The 11,588-nt window shown below is 45.6% G+C and overlaps 1 pseudogene; it reads left to right on the forward strand.

Annotated features, from left to right (window-relative positions):
- Positions 1-5,827: 5,827 nt before the first annotated feature.
- On the forward strand, positions 5,828-6,519 carry LOC111813279 (annotated as a pseudogene).
- The last annotated feature ends 5,069 nt before the right edge of the window (positions 6,520-11,588 follow it).

The following is an 11,588-nucleotide window of genomic DNA, read 5'->3' on the forward strand; positions in this document are numbered from 1 at the left end:
TCTCTCTCTCTCTCTCTCTCTCTCTCTCTCTCTCTCTCTCTCTCTCTCCATCCACAGGATCTCATTCTGCAGTTTGGGCAGGTCTTGTGCTCACTTTGGTAGCCTCCAGGCTGATGTTGAACTTGCAGAGATCCTCTGGTCTCAACCTGTGGAGTGCTGGGATTACAAGCATGTGCGACTATGCCCGGTTCTAGGTTCCACGGCAGATGCCAGGGGATCTGGGGCTGAGATAGCATGGTACACAGGTCCAGGGACTGAACTTGGATCCTTGTGCTTGCCAGGTAAGTGTTTATGCCTCAGTGTTTATGCCTCTGAGTTATCTCCTCGGCCCCTGCAGCATTATATCTTTGCTTTAAAAACATGCTATGTGCATGTATGAACCTCTTTGTTATTTATTTATTTATTTATTTATTTATTTATTTATTTTTGAGACAGAATCTTGCTGTGTAGTGCAGTTGGCCTTGAACTTACTTATGTAGCCAAGGCTGGCCTTGAACTCATGGGGCTTTTCCTGCTTCACCCTTCCTAGTGTTGGGATTATAAGCAATGAGCCATGGTGCCGGGCAACATTGTTATTACAATGAGCTTAAATGGCCTTGAAATAAGTTTTAAATAGGATTTAATGGCTTCTAATCATATTTTATTTTTTCCTTGCCTGTCATCATCATCATCATCATCATCATCATCATCATCATCATCATCATTTCTTTATTTGGTACAGGGTCTCCCTATACAGCTTGGACACATAGTGATCCTCCTGTCTCAGCCTCCCCAGCCCTGGGATTACCGGTGTGTGCCACCATGTCCAATTTCAGTGGCCAGCATGGTGCCGCTTGGATTTTAGGCTGGCATGATGTGCGGTACAGCAGATTGAACTGGGTCCTTGCGCTTGCCAAGCAGGTTCTTAGACCACCAGCTAGCTCCCCAGCCCTTTTACCTGTCTTTAGATATGTTATTATATATTTTATAGCTTTGTGCTATTTTTTATTTTTTGTGGAACCAGGGATTGAATTTAGGCCGTTGCGCTTGCTAGGGAAGCGCTTATTCTACTGAGCCATCTCCCCGGCCCCGGCTTTCTGTTATGTTAATGAGCATTTTTAATATTTATACTTTTTAATTGTTGCTGCTGTGTACAAATACAGATTTTCAAATATTGATCTTATGTTTGGTTACTCTGACAAAAATTTTCTATTGATTTACAATATTTTGTGTCTGTAGATTCTTTAGGGACAATTGTATCATACTTTAATTTGATTGATAGTTTTACCTTTTTATTTCTCTTCTTTATAACTTTATCTTTCTTACCTTGTTGCATTGGCCAGATTGAAAGGTAGTTTGAACAGAATAGGAGTAATGAATATGTTTATCTTGACTTTTTGTTTAAAAGGGATTTTCTTACTACTTTATCATTGCTGGGACAAAATACCCACAAGAAAGGTTTATTTCAGCTCACAGTTTGTAGAGGTTTCAGTCCATGATTGGCTGGCTCCAAGGCAGGGCAGCTTGGCAGAGGAGAAACAGCCCATGGAGTGGCAGGTGGCAGGCAGCAGCAGCAGCACCATTTAGGCTACAGCCTATTGGTTGGTTCCATCCATACTCAAGATGGGCCCCTATTACCCACACCCCAAACTGGGCCAAACCAATCAGTGGACTAATCCAGTTATTCTACCCATAATCCTGTATCGTATACCCGCTATATAGCTGCTTCCCCATAGCCCACTTATGAGCACGTGAGGCTTGGGGGGACACCCAGATATAACAGGGACTGACCTTCCATTTCCTTTAAGATGGGAGAGAGAGAAAGGGGAGGGAGGGAGGGAGGGAAGGAGGGAGGGAGGGAGAGACGGAGAGAGAGAAAGCAGAGAGACAAATGTAGTCCATAGGTTTGTCTTTACAGTTTGCTGAGTTCTTATGAATGAGTGAATTGTAAATGCTTTTTCTGAGTCTATTGATTCAGAAAATTACTCTTCTTTTTATTCTTTGTTATATGATAAAATAGATTTTTTTTTTTCCCAGAACTGGGGATTGAACTCAGGCCCTTGCACTTGCCAGGGAAGTGCTTATTCCACTGAGCCATCTCCCAGGCCCCTAAAATAGATTTTATAACCTGAACCAACCCTTGGATTTCTGGAATAAAAGTCAGTCATAATCTACTCTGTTTTTAATGTAGTGTTAATATTTTGTTTAATCTTTTGCATCTGTGCTCATAAGTGTGGCCAGCAACTTTCTTGTTTTATGCTGTTCATGTGTGACCTTAACAGCAGAATCTACTGGGGGCATAGTTTGAATTAGGGGTAATTTCCTTGTGGGAGGGTCTGTTGATGGTGAGGAGCTATTCTGGCCTTTTAATTCCAACAACAGATCCCTAACCATTAGCTGGAGGCAAGGCTAGAGATTCTGTTTCCCAGACACCATGAGTGGATGGATGCTGTTAGTTCTAGGGTGGGCTTGCTATTGAGGTGTGTGTGCTTACTTTTGCCCTCTTTCCCGCTGCCATGGAATGACAAGTCAGGAAGGGGCCCAGGAGGTGCTGGGGCCTTGATAATGGAATTCTCAGTCTCTGAAACTGTGATAAATACTTTTTTCTTTATAAATTACCTAGTCTTGGATACTCTGTTATGGCCACACACAATGCACTAAGATAGTAGATATAGCTTTCTCTTCTCTCCTCTCCTCTCCTCTCCTCTCCTCTCCTCTCCTCTCCTTTCCTCTCCTCTCTTCTCCTCCCCTCTCCTCTCTTCTCCTGTCTCCTTCCTCCCTCTCCTTCTTCCTGTCTTTCTCTCTGTCTCTGTCTCTGTCTCTGTCTCTGTTTCTCTGTCTCTGTCTCTCTCTGTCTCTCTCTGTCTCTCTGTCTCTGTCTCTCTGTCTCTGTCTGTCTGTCTGTCTGTCTGTCTGTCTGTCTCTCTCTCTCTCTGTACTGGGGACCCAACCAGGGTCTTTGTACCAAGCTACATTCCCAGCTCTATTATTTTATTTTATTTTTACTTTGATGCATGTTCTTGCAGATGTGTTAAGATGGCCAGGCTGGGCTTAAACTTGTGGTGTTTTTGCCTTGCCCAGAGTGCTGGGATGACAGGTGGGCACCACCAGTCCGGTACACTGGATCAGAGAAGTCCAGTCACTTTTTTCAAGGTGGAGAAGGCCATAGATGGAGGCTCTGACCCCCAGGACTCTGTCTCTGGATCCTCTGTGATTCTGAGGTGCAGTATGTCAGCTATAAATTCACACCCAGGTGTTGCTGCGCTCCACTGCCTGCTGCAAGGCCAGTGTCCTGAACACGTGGCTGAGTGAGAAACTCCACCCTTGATGAGTACTGGGGGTTGCCAGCTTGCCTAAGGCCACCCAGGGAGATGTACCAAGTGTTCTGTGCAAATTATAGCAAGTAATTGAGTTTTACAGGGGGAACAGAAGCTTAGGACAACAGGAGAATTTGTCCTGGGGTATTTGTGATTTTTCTATAAGTGAGATTTTTGAAATCAAATAACATTTGCAGTCCAAGAGAGGCAGCTAAAATACACACTGATCTCCACATCTCAGGGAGGCTTGGCATGAGGGCAGGTGGCTGGGTCCTGAGTGCGAGAGCTTCCCTTTCCAGGTGGGCCTGCTGCACGGAGGCACTGCCTGGCTCTGAGCAGATCCAAGAACACGATTGATCCAACTCACACCACCCCAAAGCCCTTCACCACTGCTATCAGGATTCCAGTATGGTTTCAGAGTAAATCAGGAAAGGCTCAGTTAAGGACTCTGGGGACTTTGATGTCATCTAGATGAATGCTGGGAGTGTCCTAGAGGAGCGGCCATCGTTACAGTCCCTTCAGGGTGACTGCTGACGCCCACACTTCGGGCTTGTGGGCTGAGCTGAAGGAGGAAGTCAGTGGTAGTATCGGTCACGGAGCCCTGGGCCCAGAGCTAGACGACGAGGCGGGGAAATGGGCTTCTCCACACCCTAGCTGTGTGGCCTCTGCCAAGTCGGTTTCCTGAGAATTTGCTTCTTTCTTTGCAAACAGGAAATAAAACGCCTACCCTTGCTAACGCATGGTGAGGTGGTCAGGCCCTGCCGAGGTCGCCTCTGGGACAGTGCCCTGGAAGCAGAAGACGTGGTAGGAAGGACTGCTTCACCTGGTAGCGCTCTCCCTTCCCGCCCCATCACCCACCATGCTTCCCTGGTGCTTTGTCTTCCCGTCATGTGGATCATCACTCTGTTTCCGCTGCTGGGCCTTTGCATGTGACATTCCCACAGCCGGAAGTGCTTTGCTTTGCTTTGCTTTGCTTTGCTTGGTTCTATTCCTGTTCATTATGTGGCACTCACCTCTGGTGTCTTTTTACGAAGCCTTTTTCTAGCCACATCCTTTCCCTCCATCAGCAAAGGCTAGGCTTCTGTATTACATGTGCGCTACCATGGCATGCCGTGTCTCATTCCCATCTCTGTTCACATTAACATTTGTGTGCGTCTGTCCTTGTTAACACATCAGTAGGGAGGCTAGAGAGGGATGTTTTTGCCTGTGTATGATGTCTTACCTGTGCATGATGTTTTACCTACGTATGGCCCAGGGCTAATGGACGTACTATCGACCTCACTGTAGGTCCTGGGGTGTCCGTGGCAGGGAGTTTGGGCTTTGGTGCCTCAGCTGGGATCCTCAGCGAGGCGAGTCTCTAAGTAAGCCCAGGGCTGCGCGTTGCGAAGCCTGTCTCCAGGGCTCTGTGATGTCCTGTTGATGTCTCTATACGTCGCATACATGAAATCACGGTGCCATGTTATTAGCCGGGGACAGCAGATCCTCTTTACACCTGCTGGGAGAGATCTGCAGCCCTGGCCTGTGAGCAGCAGCCAGCTGGGAAGTGAGGTTTCCAGCGAGGAGCCCGAGCTCGTTAGTAGATGCTCTTTTGTCTGGAATTCAGCTTGGGAGGATTGAATTATTAATAAAAATTCTAGGAAGCCCAGTGTTTTTTCAGGAATCTTTGTCCAATTAAGGGAAAATAAATTCCAAGTATGCTTTTAAGCACCATTATGTGTTTTTTTTTTTTTTTTTTGAAAACTTCATATTGATGTGCACTACTAAGAGAGTGAAAGACCTCCAGCACGTGGTTGGGTACGTTTTCGCAGACTGCCACCTCTCCTCACCCCCCTCCAGGGCAGGAGGGGAACATCCCAGCTTTCTTCCTGTGCTGTCTTCTTGCCACCCACTCCCAGCAGGGCCGCCCTCCCAGCTTGACCAGTGCAGACCAGTCCTGCCAGTGCTGCCATCCCCTGGGGCTGCGATGTGCTTCCTCCAGGCTGGCTTCTTCCTCTCAACATTATTGTTGTTTTTGTTTTTACCTGTGTTTGCTTTTTGAGACAGGGTCTCGCTATGTAGCTTAGGCTGGCCTCAAGTTCTTGGCAATCCTCCTTCCTGCCTCAGCCTCCTGCATATTGGTGGTGTTGGGGTAGTTCCTTTAAAAATGGCTTGGCAGTGAGGGAGTGGGGCAGGGAAGAGGATGGGTCAGCCACGCTGCCCAAGGAGAGGAGCACAACTGCGCTGGAGCCAAGGACGTTTTCTCACACCAGAGAAAGAATGTAAGAAAGCAAAAACATACGTAAGGACCAAAATGGTAATAGATATTGTGAAGTAGTAAGTGATATGCTTTCTGGAGGCACAATGAAGAGCTAGGAAAGATAAAAGAGGCTTTTTAAACTCCAAAGACACAGAGGATCGAGGGCTGATGGGGCAGGTGGATCCTCTGGCCTAAGATAAAGAAAGCTGAGGCTTTCATAAAAGACTAGACTAGACTTTTTCTAGGAGTGGAGTTTGAGGGGGATGTTTAGATATACCTGAGGGCCTTCCATGAGATGGCGGGAAAGGTGAAAGGAAATTGTGCCCTGGGCTGGGCTGGAGAAGAAGAGGGGAGGTGGTCTCTGGAAAGATAAGCTGTTGTTTTAGGGGCTTCAGCCACATTAGATGACCACCATAATAACTCAGCAATTCATACTAGGGTCAGAACCAATCAGTAAGAAAATGGGAAGGAGAATTAGAGAGGGAAGAAAGGGAAAGGAAGGAAGGGAAAAGAAAAGAAAAAAAAAAAAACAAGAAAAGGAAAAATGGAAACAAAGCTTTTATAAATAAGGAGGAGAAGAGGGGTTGAATGGAAAGGAATAGGAGAAAAAGAATTAAATTGTACACAGATACAAGCTCCTTATGAAGAAGGTGATCATTATGAATATCTAAAATGTACCAATAAACTTAATTAATTAAAAAATACTGTTTCTTGTTTAAAAAAAAAAAGGTGAAGATGGCCAACAAGTCTTGCCCTGAGTGCAACCAACGGATTCCTGTTGCATGTGCATCCTGCCCCTATGGTTATATACTTACCAACAGAAAACTTTGAAATGCAAAACTCTCAGAGAAATCACAGTTTTCTACAGAGAAACAGGAAAAGGGAAGTGACATCTCCGCCAGCTTCTCTGATGGAAAGGCGGTTGTGCTTTCAGTCACTTTGGCAGAAATAAGTAGTAAAATTATCAGTCAAAGACTTGTTGCCTGAAGAATCTGTTGGAACTCCCTTGAGGATTGCACCAGCAGATTCTCAAACTGCTGGACCCTCAGGAGTATTCTGATTGCATCAGTAAGGGGCAGTGATTGTTTTTCTTTTGTCATTTAGTCCATGATACACTTTAGGAGCAAAGCTGTCTGGTCCAACTGTTCTGGAATTTCCTTGTTTACCAAGGAATAATGTCAAAGTTTTGGGTTGGGATAGAAGGAGGGGTATTTACAAAACCAAACCAAACAAAATGTTAGATGGATGGATGGATGTTAAAGATAAGGAGTAGGAGTAAGAGTGGAAGTATGAGAACTTGGGAATTAAATGCTTGATAGTTTTCAGGGTTGTCACCAGAGGTCCAGTATTTTAAATATTAACAGAAAGCATAATGCTAGGGCCAAAATGTTGGCTGCCCTTGCAGCCCTTCTTTTTCTCTAATTTTTGGTCTGCAAACTTAAGTTGTTAACCCTCCAGAAGAGAAGCTTGTTATTATTACTTTGAGCTTTACCTCACAATCTGTCTGAATATCAAACATCTTAGACATAACATGGAACGGGTATTTTCCATCAAGTATTGACATGTTAAACTTTAAGTCCCTACAGAATATGAAGAATAAAATATTGGAATATTTTGCTGAATTCACACACCTACAATATTTAAATGACAATGGAATACCCATCTCTGACAAAACTAAACAAATAATGTAATACAGATGAAGGACGATTTAGTATCTGTATATTCAAAATAGGATAGATATGCAACAATTTTCTCTTAATTCAATGAATAGAAAGATTTGTACTAATAGTGTTTGTGGACAGGATATCATGTCTGTATCTTCCCCCACCCCCCCGGGGAGCACAGAATTTTATTGTTCAGATCTGTTCTGTAGCCACCCGGGTTCTGGTGGAGGTGAACACGAGCTGATCCCTCCACTGTGGTCCCATAGGCTGGTTCGACTTGTTTTCCAGGTTCAAAGTGCACTGAGAAAACATCACAGTTTTCATACTTCCTAGATGCTCAACAGAGGCAAAGTGACAAGATGGCCCTCCCTCCCCCGCCCACCACAAAAAATAAAACCCCAATCCCCTAGCAGCAGCTGCTGCGGCTATATGAAAAAATAATACATACAAACTCTTCTTAAAAAATAGATTACACAGAAAGAACCCAGAAGACAGAGGGGCTCGAGGATGGGTGGACCTGGGATGCTGAGATGAACGTGGAGTCTGGCTGCTGGTGGACACTGGCCTCACCCACCTGACCTGGGCCAGCTCCTCCCTCTGCCAGGGTCCCCTCTGCCTGAAGGGACCCTCTTCACCCTGAGGCCTGTACCTCCTTCTCACTAAAGTGGCTTTGACAAAGAAATGAAAGAGACCCAGGCCTGCCATGGCCAGACAGCCCTCTCCTGCTTTGGGGATGGGTCGCTTCCATTCTGTCCTGCTGCTCCCTTACACCCCTGGGGTTGTGGCTCTTGGGAATGCTGCCCCCTTCTGCACATGCACACAGCTCCTCCATGCCCAGCCCCTTCACGACACTGCACAGGCAGCTTCCAGTGCAAACGCACAGAGCAGGTGCAGATGGGTGCAGACCAAGGGGTGGCAGGGTGGTTTGCAGGATGGGCACAGCTCACCGGACCTGCAGCTCATGCGGGAGTGGGGTGGCCCCACCAAGACAGAGGTAGGGTAGGGTGACATGACAGAACTAGTAGCTCTGGGAGCCAAGGCAAGGGTGAGGGGCATAGTCCAGGGAGAAGGCAATAATCACTGGTCTGGCAAACACATGGTCCTGAGTTCCATTCCCGGTACTGAAAAACAAAGAAAGAAAGAAAGAAAGAAAGAAAGAAAGAAAGAAAGAAAGAAAGAAAGAAGAAAGAAAGAAACTGTCCTACTAATCGGTTTTGAGACTGTCTCATTGCTATTTGTTTCTTAATAAAATTATTTAAAAAGAAAGAGTAATGCTTAAATATATATGTATATGACAGGTTTTCAGCACTAATAGGTTGCATCTATACAGTTCATTTACCTTTAAGAAGTTGTTAATTGATATTTTATTGAATGAGAGATTAAGAATATAAACTGTAAATTTTATCCTCTGTGCTTTCCAGGCAAGCGCTTAAAGCCACTGAGGTATCTCCCCAGTCCTCGTTGGCTATTTTTATGACATGAAGTATGAGTTATATTTTTAGAGATCCTTTCTTTGTTGTCCCTTTCTGAGACAGGGACTTGCTATGCAGTTGAGACTGGCCTTGAGCTCACTTTGTAGTTCAGGCTGGTCTTGAACTCTCAGTGATCCTCCTACCCCAGCCTCTCGAGTACTGGGATTACAGGCATGCTCCACCATGCCTGATTTAGAGATACTTTCTAAACAGTTTGCAAGTTTGGGTGGTATATGAAGAAAGACATTTAAGGGTATGTAAAACTTCAGATGTCAGCACTTTGTATTACTGAAGGTAATTTATTTATTGGTTATAAAAATCTTTTCTCAAGAAGGTGCCTGTTAACCTAAACTAGAATATATTTATTTATTTTTTTAAAAGTTTTATTTATTTATTTATTTGGTACAGGGTCTCATGACACAGCTTGTACTCATAGTGCTCCTCCTGTCTCAATGTCCCCAGTGCTGGGATTACAGGCATGTGGCACTACAACTGGTTTTGGTGGCCAGGCATGGCATGTGGTATTGGGGATTGAACCTGGGTCCTTGGACTCCAGGCAGGTGCTTAGACCACTGAGCTATCTCCTCAGACCTAGAATATATTTATTACATGCAAAATATTTCTTAGCTGCTTTTTACAAAATATTTTATTTATTTATTTGGTATAGGGTCTCACTACACAGCTCTGACTTCTAGTGATCCTCCTGTCTCAACCTCCCCAGTGCTGGGATTACAGGTGTGCGCCACCACGCCAGGTTTCTGGGCAATGAGAGTTGGAGGGGTAGGAGCAGAACTATCTCTGGGCTCCGTGTGGACACTGGTCTCCTATATGCTGCCCACATCTTGTGGGAGCCCACGAATGCTGCACAGGGGTCCTGAAAGCCACCTGCTCTGCCCTGGGATTGGGATCTTGCATTAGATGGGCCTGCAATTGGAGTGCATTGTTTTCCGTACCCAGTGCACCATCGAGTCCACGCTGCAGTCACTCCTCCCTTACCCTTCAGGGATACAGTCAAAATCAATCCTGCCTCGGCCTCTGAGTGCTGGGGTTACAGGAACACACCACCCTGGCACCTGTGTGGCTCTAAAGGGCACCTGGCCCCGATCCTCTGTCCCTTGTCCTAAGGGAGGTAGAGAATCCCATAACGGAAACCCCAGTAATCCCTGAAGTGCTAGGGGAGAGCGCATGCGTGTTGGGTCCCCTGGCCTGACCTTAGTCCCCTTCATCCTACTCCAACCTTATTACGGGCTCAAGAATAAACACTAAATCTCATGCATGTGATTAGGGTCACAGTGGATCCTGGCACAGGCTTGCACGTAAAGCCCCGGGTGTGAGCTGCATCCCGTCAGTCATTTCTGTCTGTCACACTTAGAGATTCGAGAGGGTGTAGGTCTTTCAAATCCAAACCCTATTTTCCTGGGGGCTGCTGAGCGCCCTGTGCGCTGTGCTTTTCTTTCCCATCACTCAGCACCCCTTCCATGGTCGCGCCACGTCTTCCGTCAGCTCGGCCTCGCCCTGGGCGCAGCTTCCTGGGGTCTTCAGCAAACGCAGCTGCTTTCAGCAAGGGTGCAGCGCGCTGCCGTTCACCGCTGGTCCTCATGAGAGCCTGGATTGCACCTGCTAGATCCATCCTGACAGACGCTTGCGACCCAGCGAGGACTGAGAACATACGTGCTATGTTTCCCTATCCACACATACAGACCTATGGTAGAGTTTAATTTACAAGTTAGGCACAGTCAGGGCTTAACAACAATAGCTAATAAAATAGAATAATTATAAATAATATTCTGTAATGAAAGCCATTTTAGGAATCAATTTTTACTGGAACTTTTCATGTAATTTTTTGGAAAATCACTGCCATGGGTAAATGAAACTACAGAGAACAAAAGCGTGGCTGAGGGCCAGCAAGTGTACCGCAGTTTTTCTATTTATTCTCCTATCGACAGACGTTGGGGTAGTTTCCAGTGTGGAGTGTTGCGGAAGACCTGCCGTACTTGGTTCATCATCGGGAGGTATTACAAAGCAAATCTAATAAATGGGGCAAGTGTGTCAGTGCATTTCTTTCTAGTTTTTTTTTTTTTTTTTTTTCCTTTGGGCATAGTGGAGATGCAGGCCTGGCGTACATCCGGGCCATTATTCCTCCTGCCGTACCGCCACAATGTGCGCGGCCTACCCGCTCTTCTCAAGCTCCAGAGGCCTCTGCAGGCCCTTGTTCTTTGAGAGGAATCCGTCAGCCTCCCCCTCAGCTCCTTTGTCCACCGGCTCTCGCTACAGTCCGTGGTGTTCACAGGCACAGCACAAACCCCTCCCTGGCCAAGGACTTGCTTTTTCACTTTCTCTCTCACCCCATCTCCCACCAGTCTCCGTGGCATGCTTTAACTTATTTACTTAACATTTGGAACTTTCCTACTTCTAGTCTTTTTCTTCTTTCTATGCCTCAGAAACACCCTTTGCCCTTCATTCATATAAACATTCTACCCAGCAAATGAGTAGTAAAAATGTAAACCATTGCAGTTGTTTCAGAGTAGCTATTGGACTTACGTTAAAGGCTTTAAAATCAGAATGACTGCTGATCCCTAAAGTCTATAGATACCATTTCCATACTTTTTATTTTCTCAGGAAAGAATCCTGAGGACTTGTATATAGGTAAATCTCCAAAGATGCACATTGCAGCACTAGTGACAGAAAGAAAGATGTCCGAAAATATTGGCCTGTTCACACGAACTGTGGCACACAAGTAAGTGACCAAAAGCAGCATGATACAGAACTATTAATGAACTGAAAGATGTGTATCATTTACTCAAAAGAAAAAAGATAGTAAAAGTTTGTGGGAAGATCTCATTTAAAATTTTGTTACGGAGATGGGGCTATAGATCAGCAGCAGACTGCTTGCCTAGTGTGGGTGAGGCCTTGCGTCACA

The sequence above is a fragment of the Octodon degus genome, unplaced genomic scaffold (assembly GCF_000260255.1).
Source record: "Octodon degus isolate 3935 unplaced genomic scaffold, OctDeg1.0 scaffold00178, whole genome shotgun sequence".
Lineage (NCBI taxonomy): Eukaryota > Metazoa > Chordata > Mammalia > Rodentia > Octodontidae > Octodon > Octodon degus.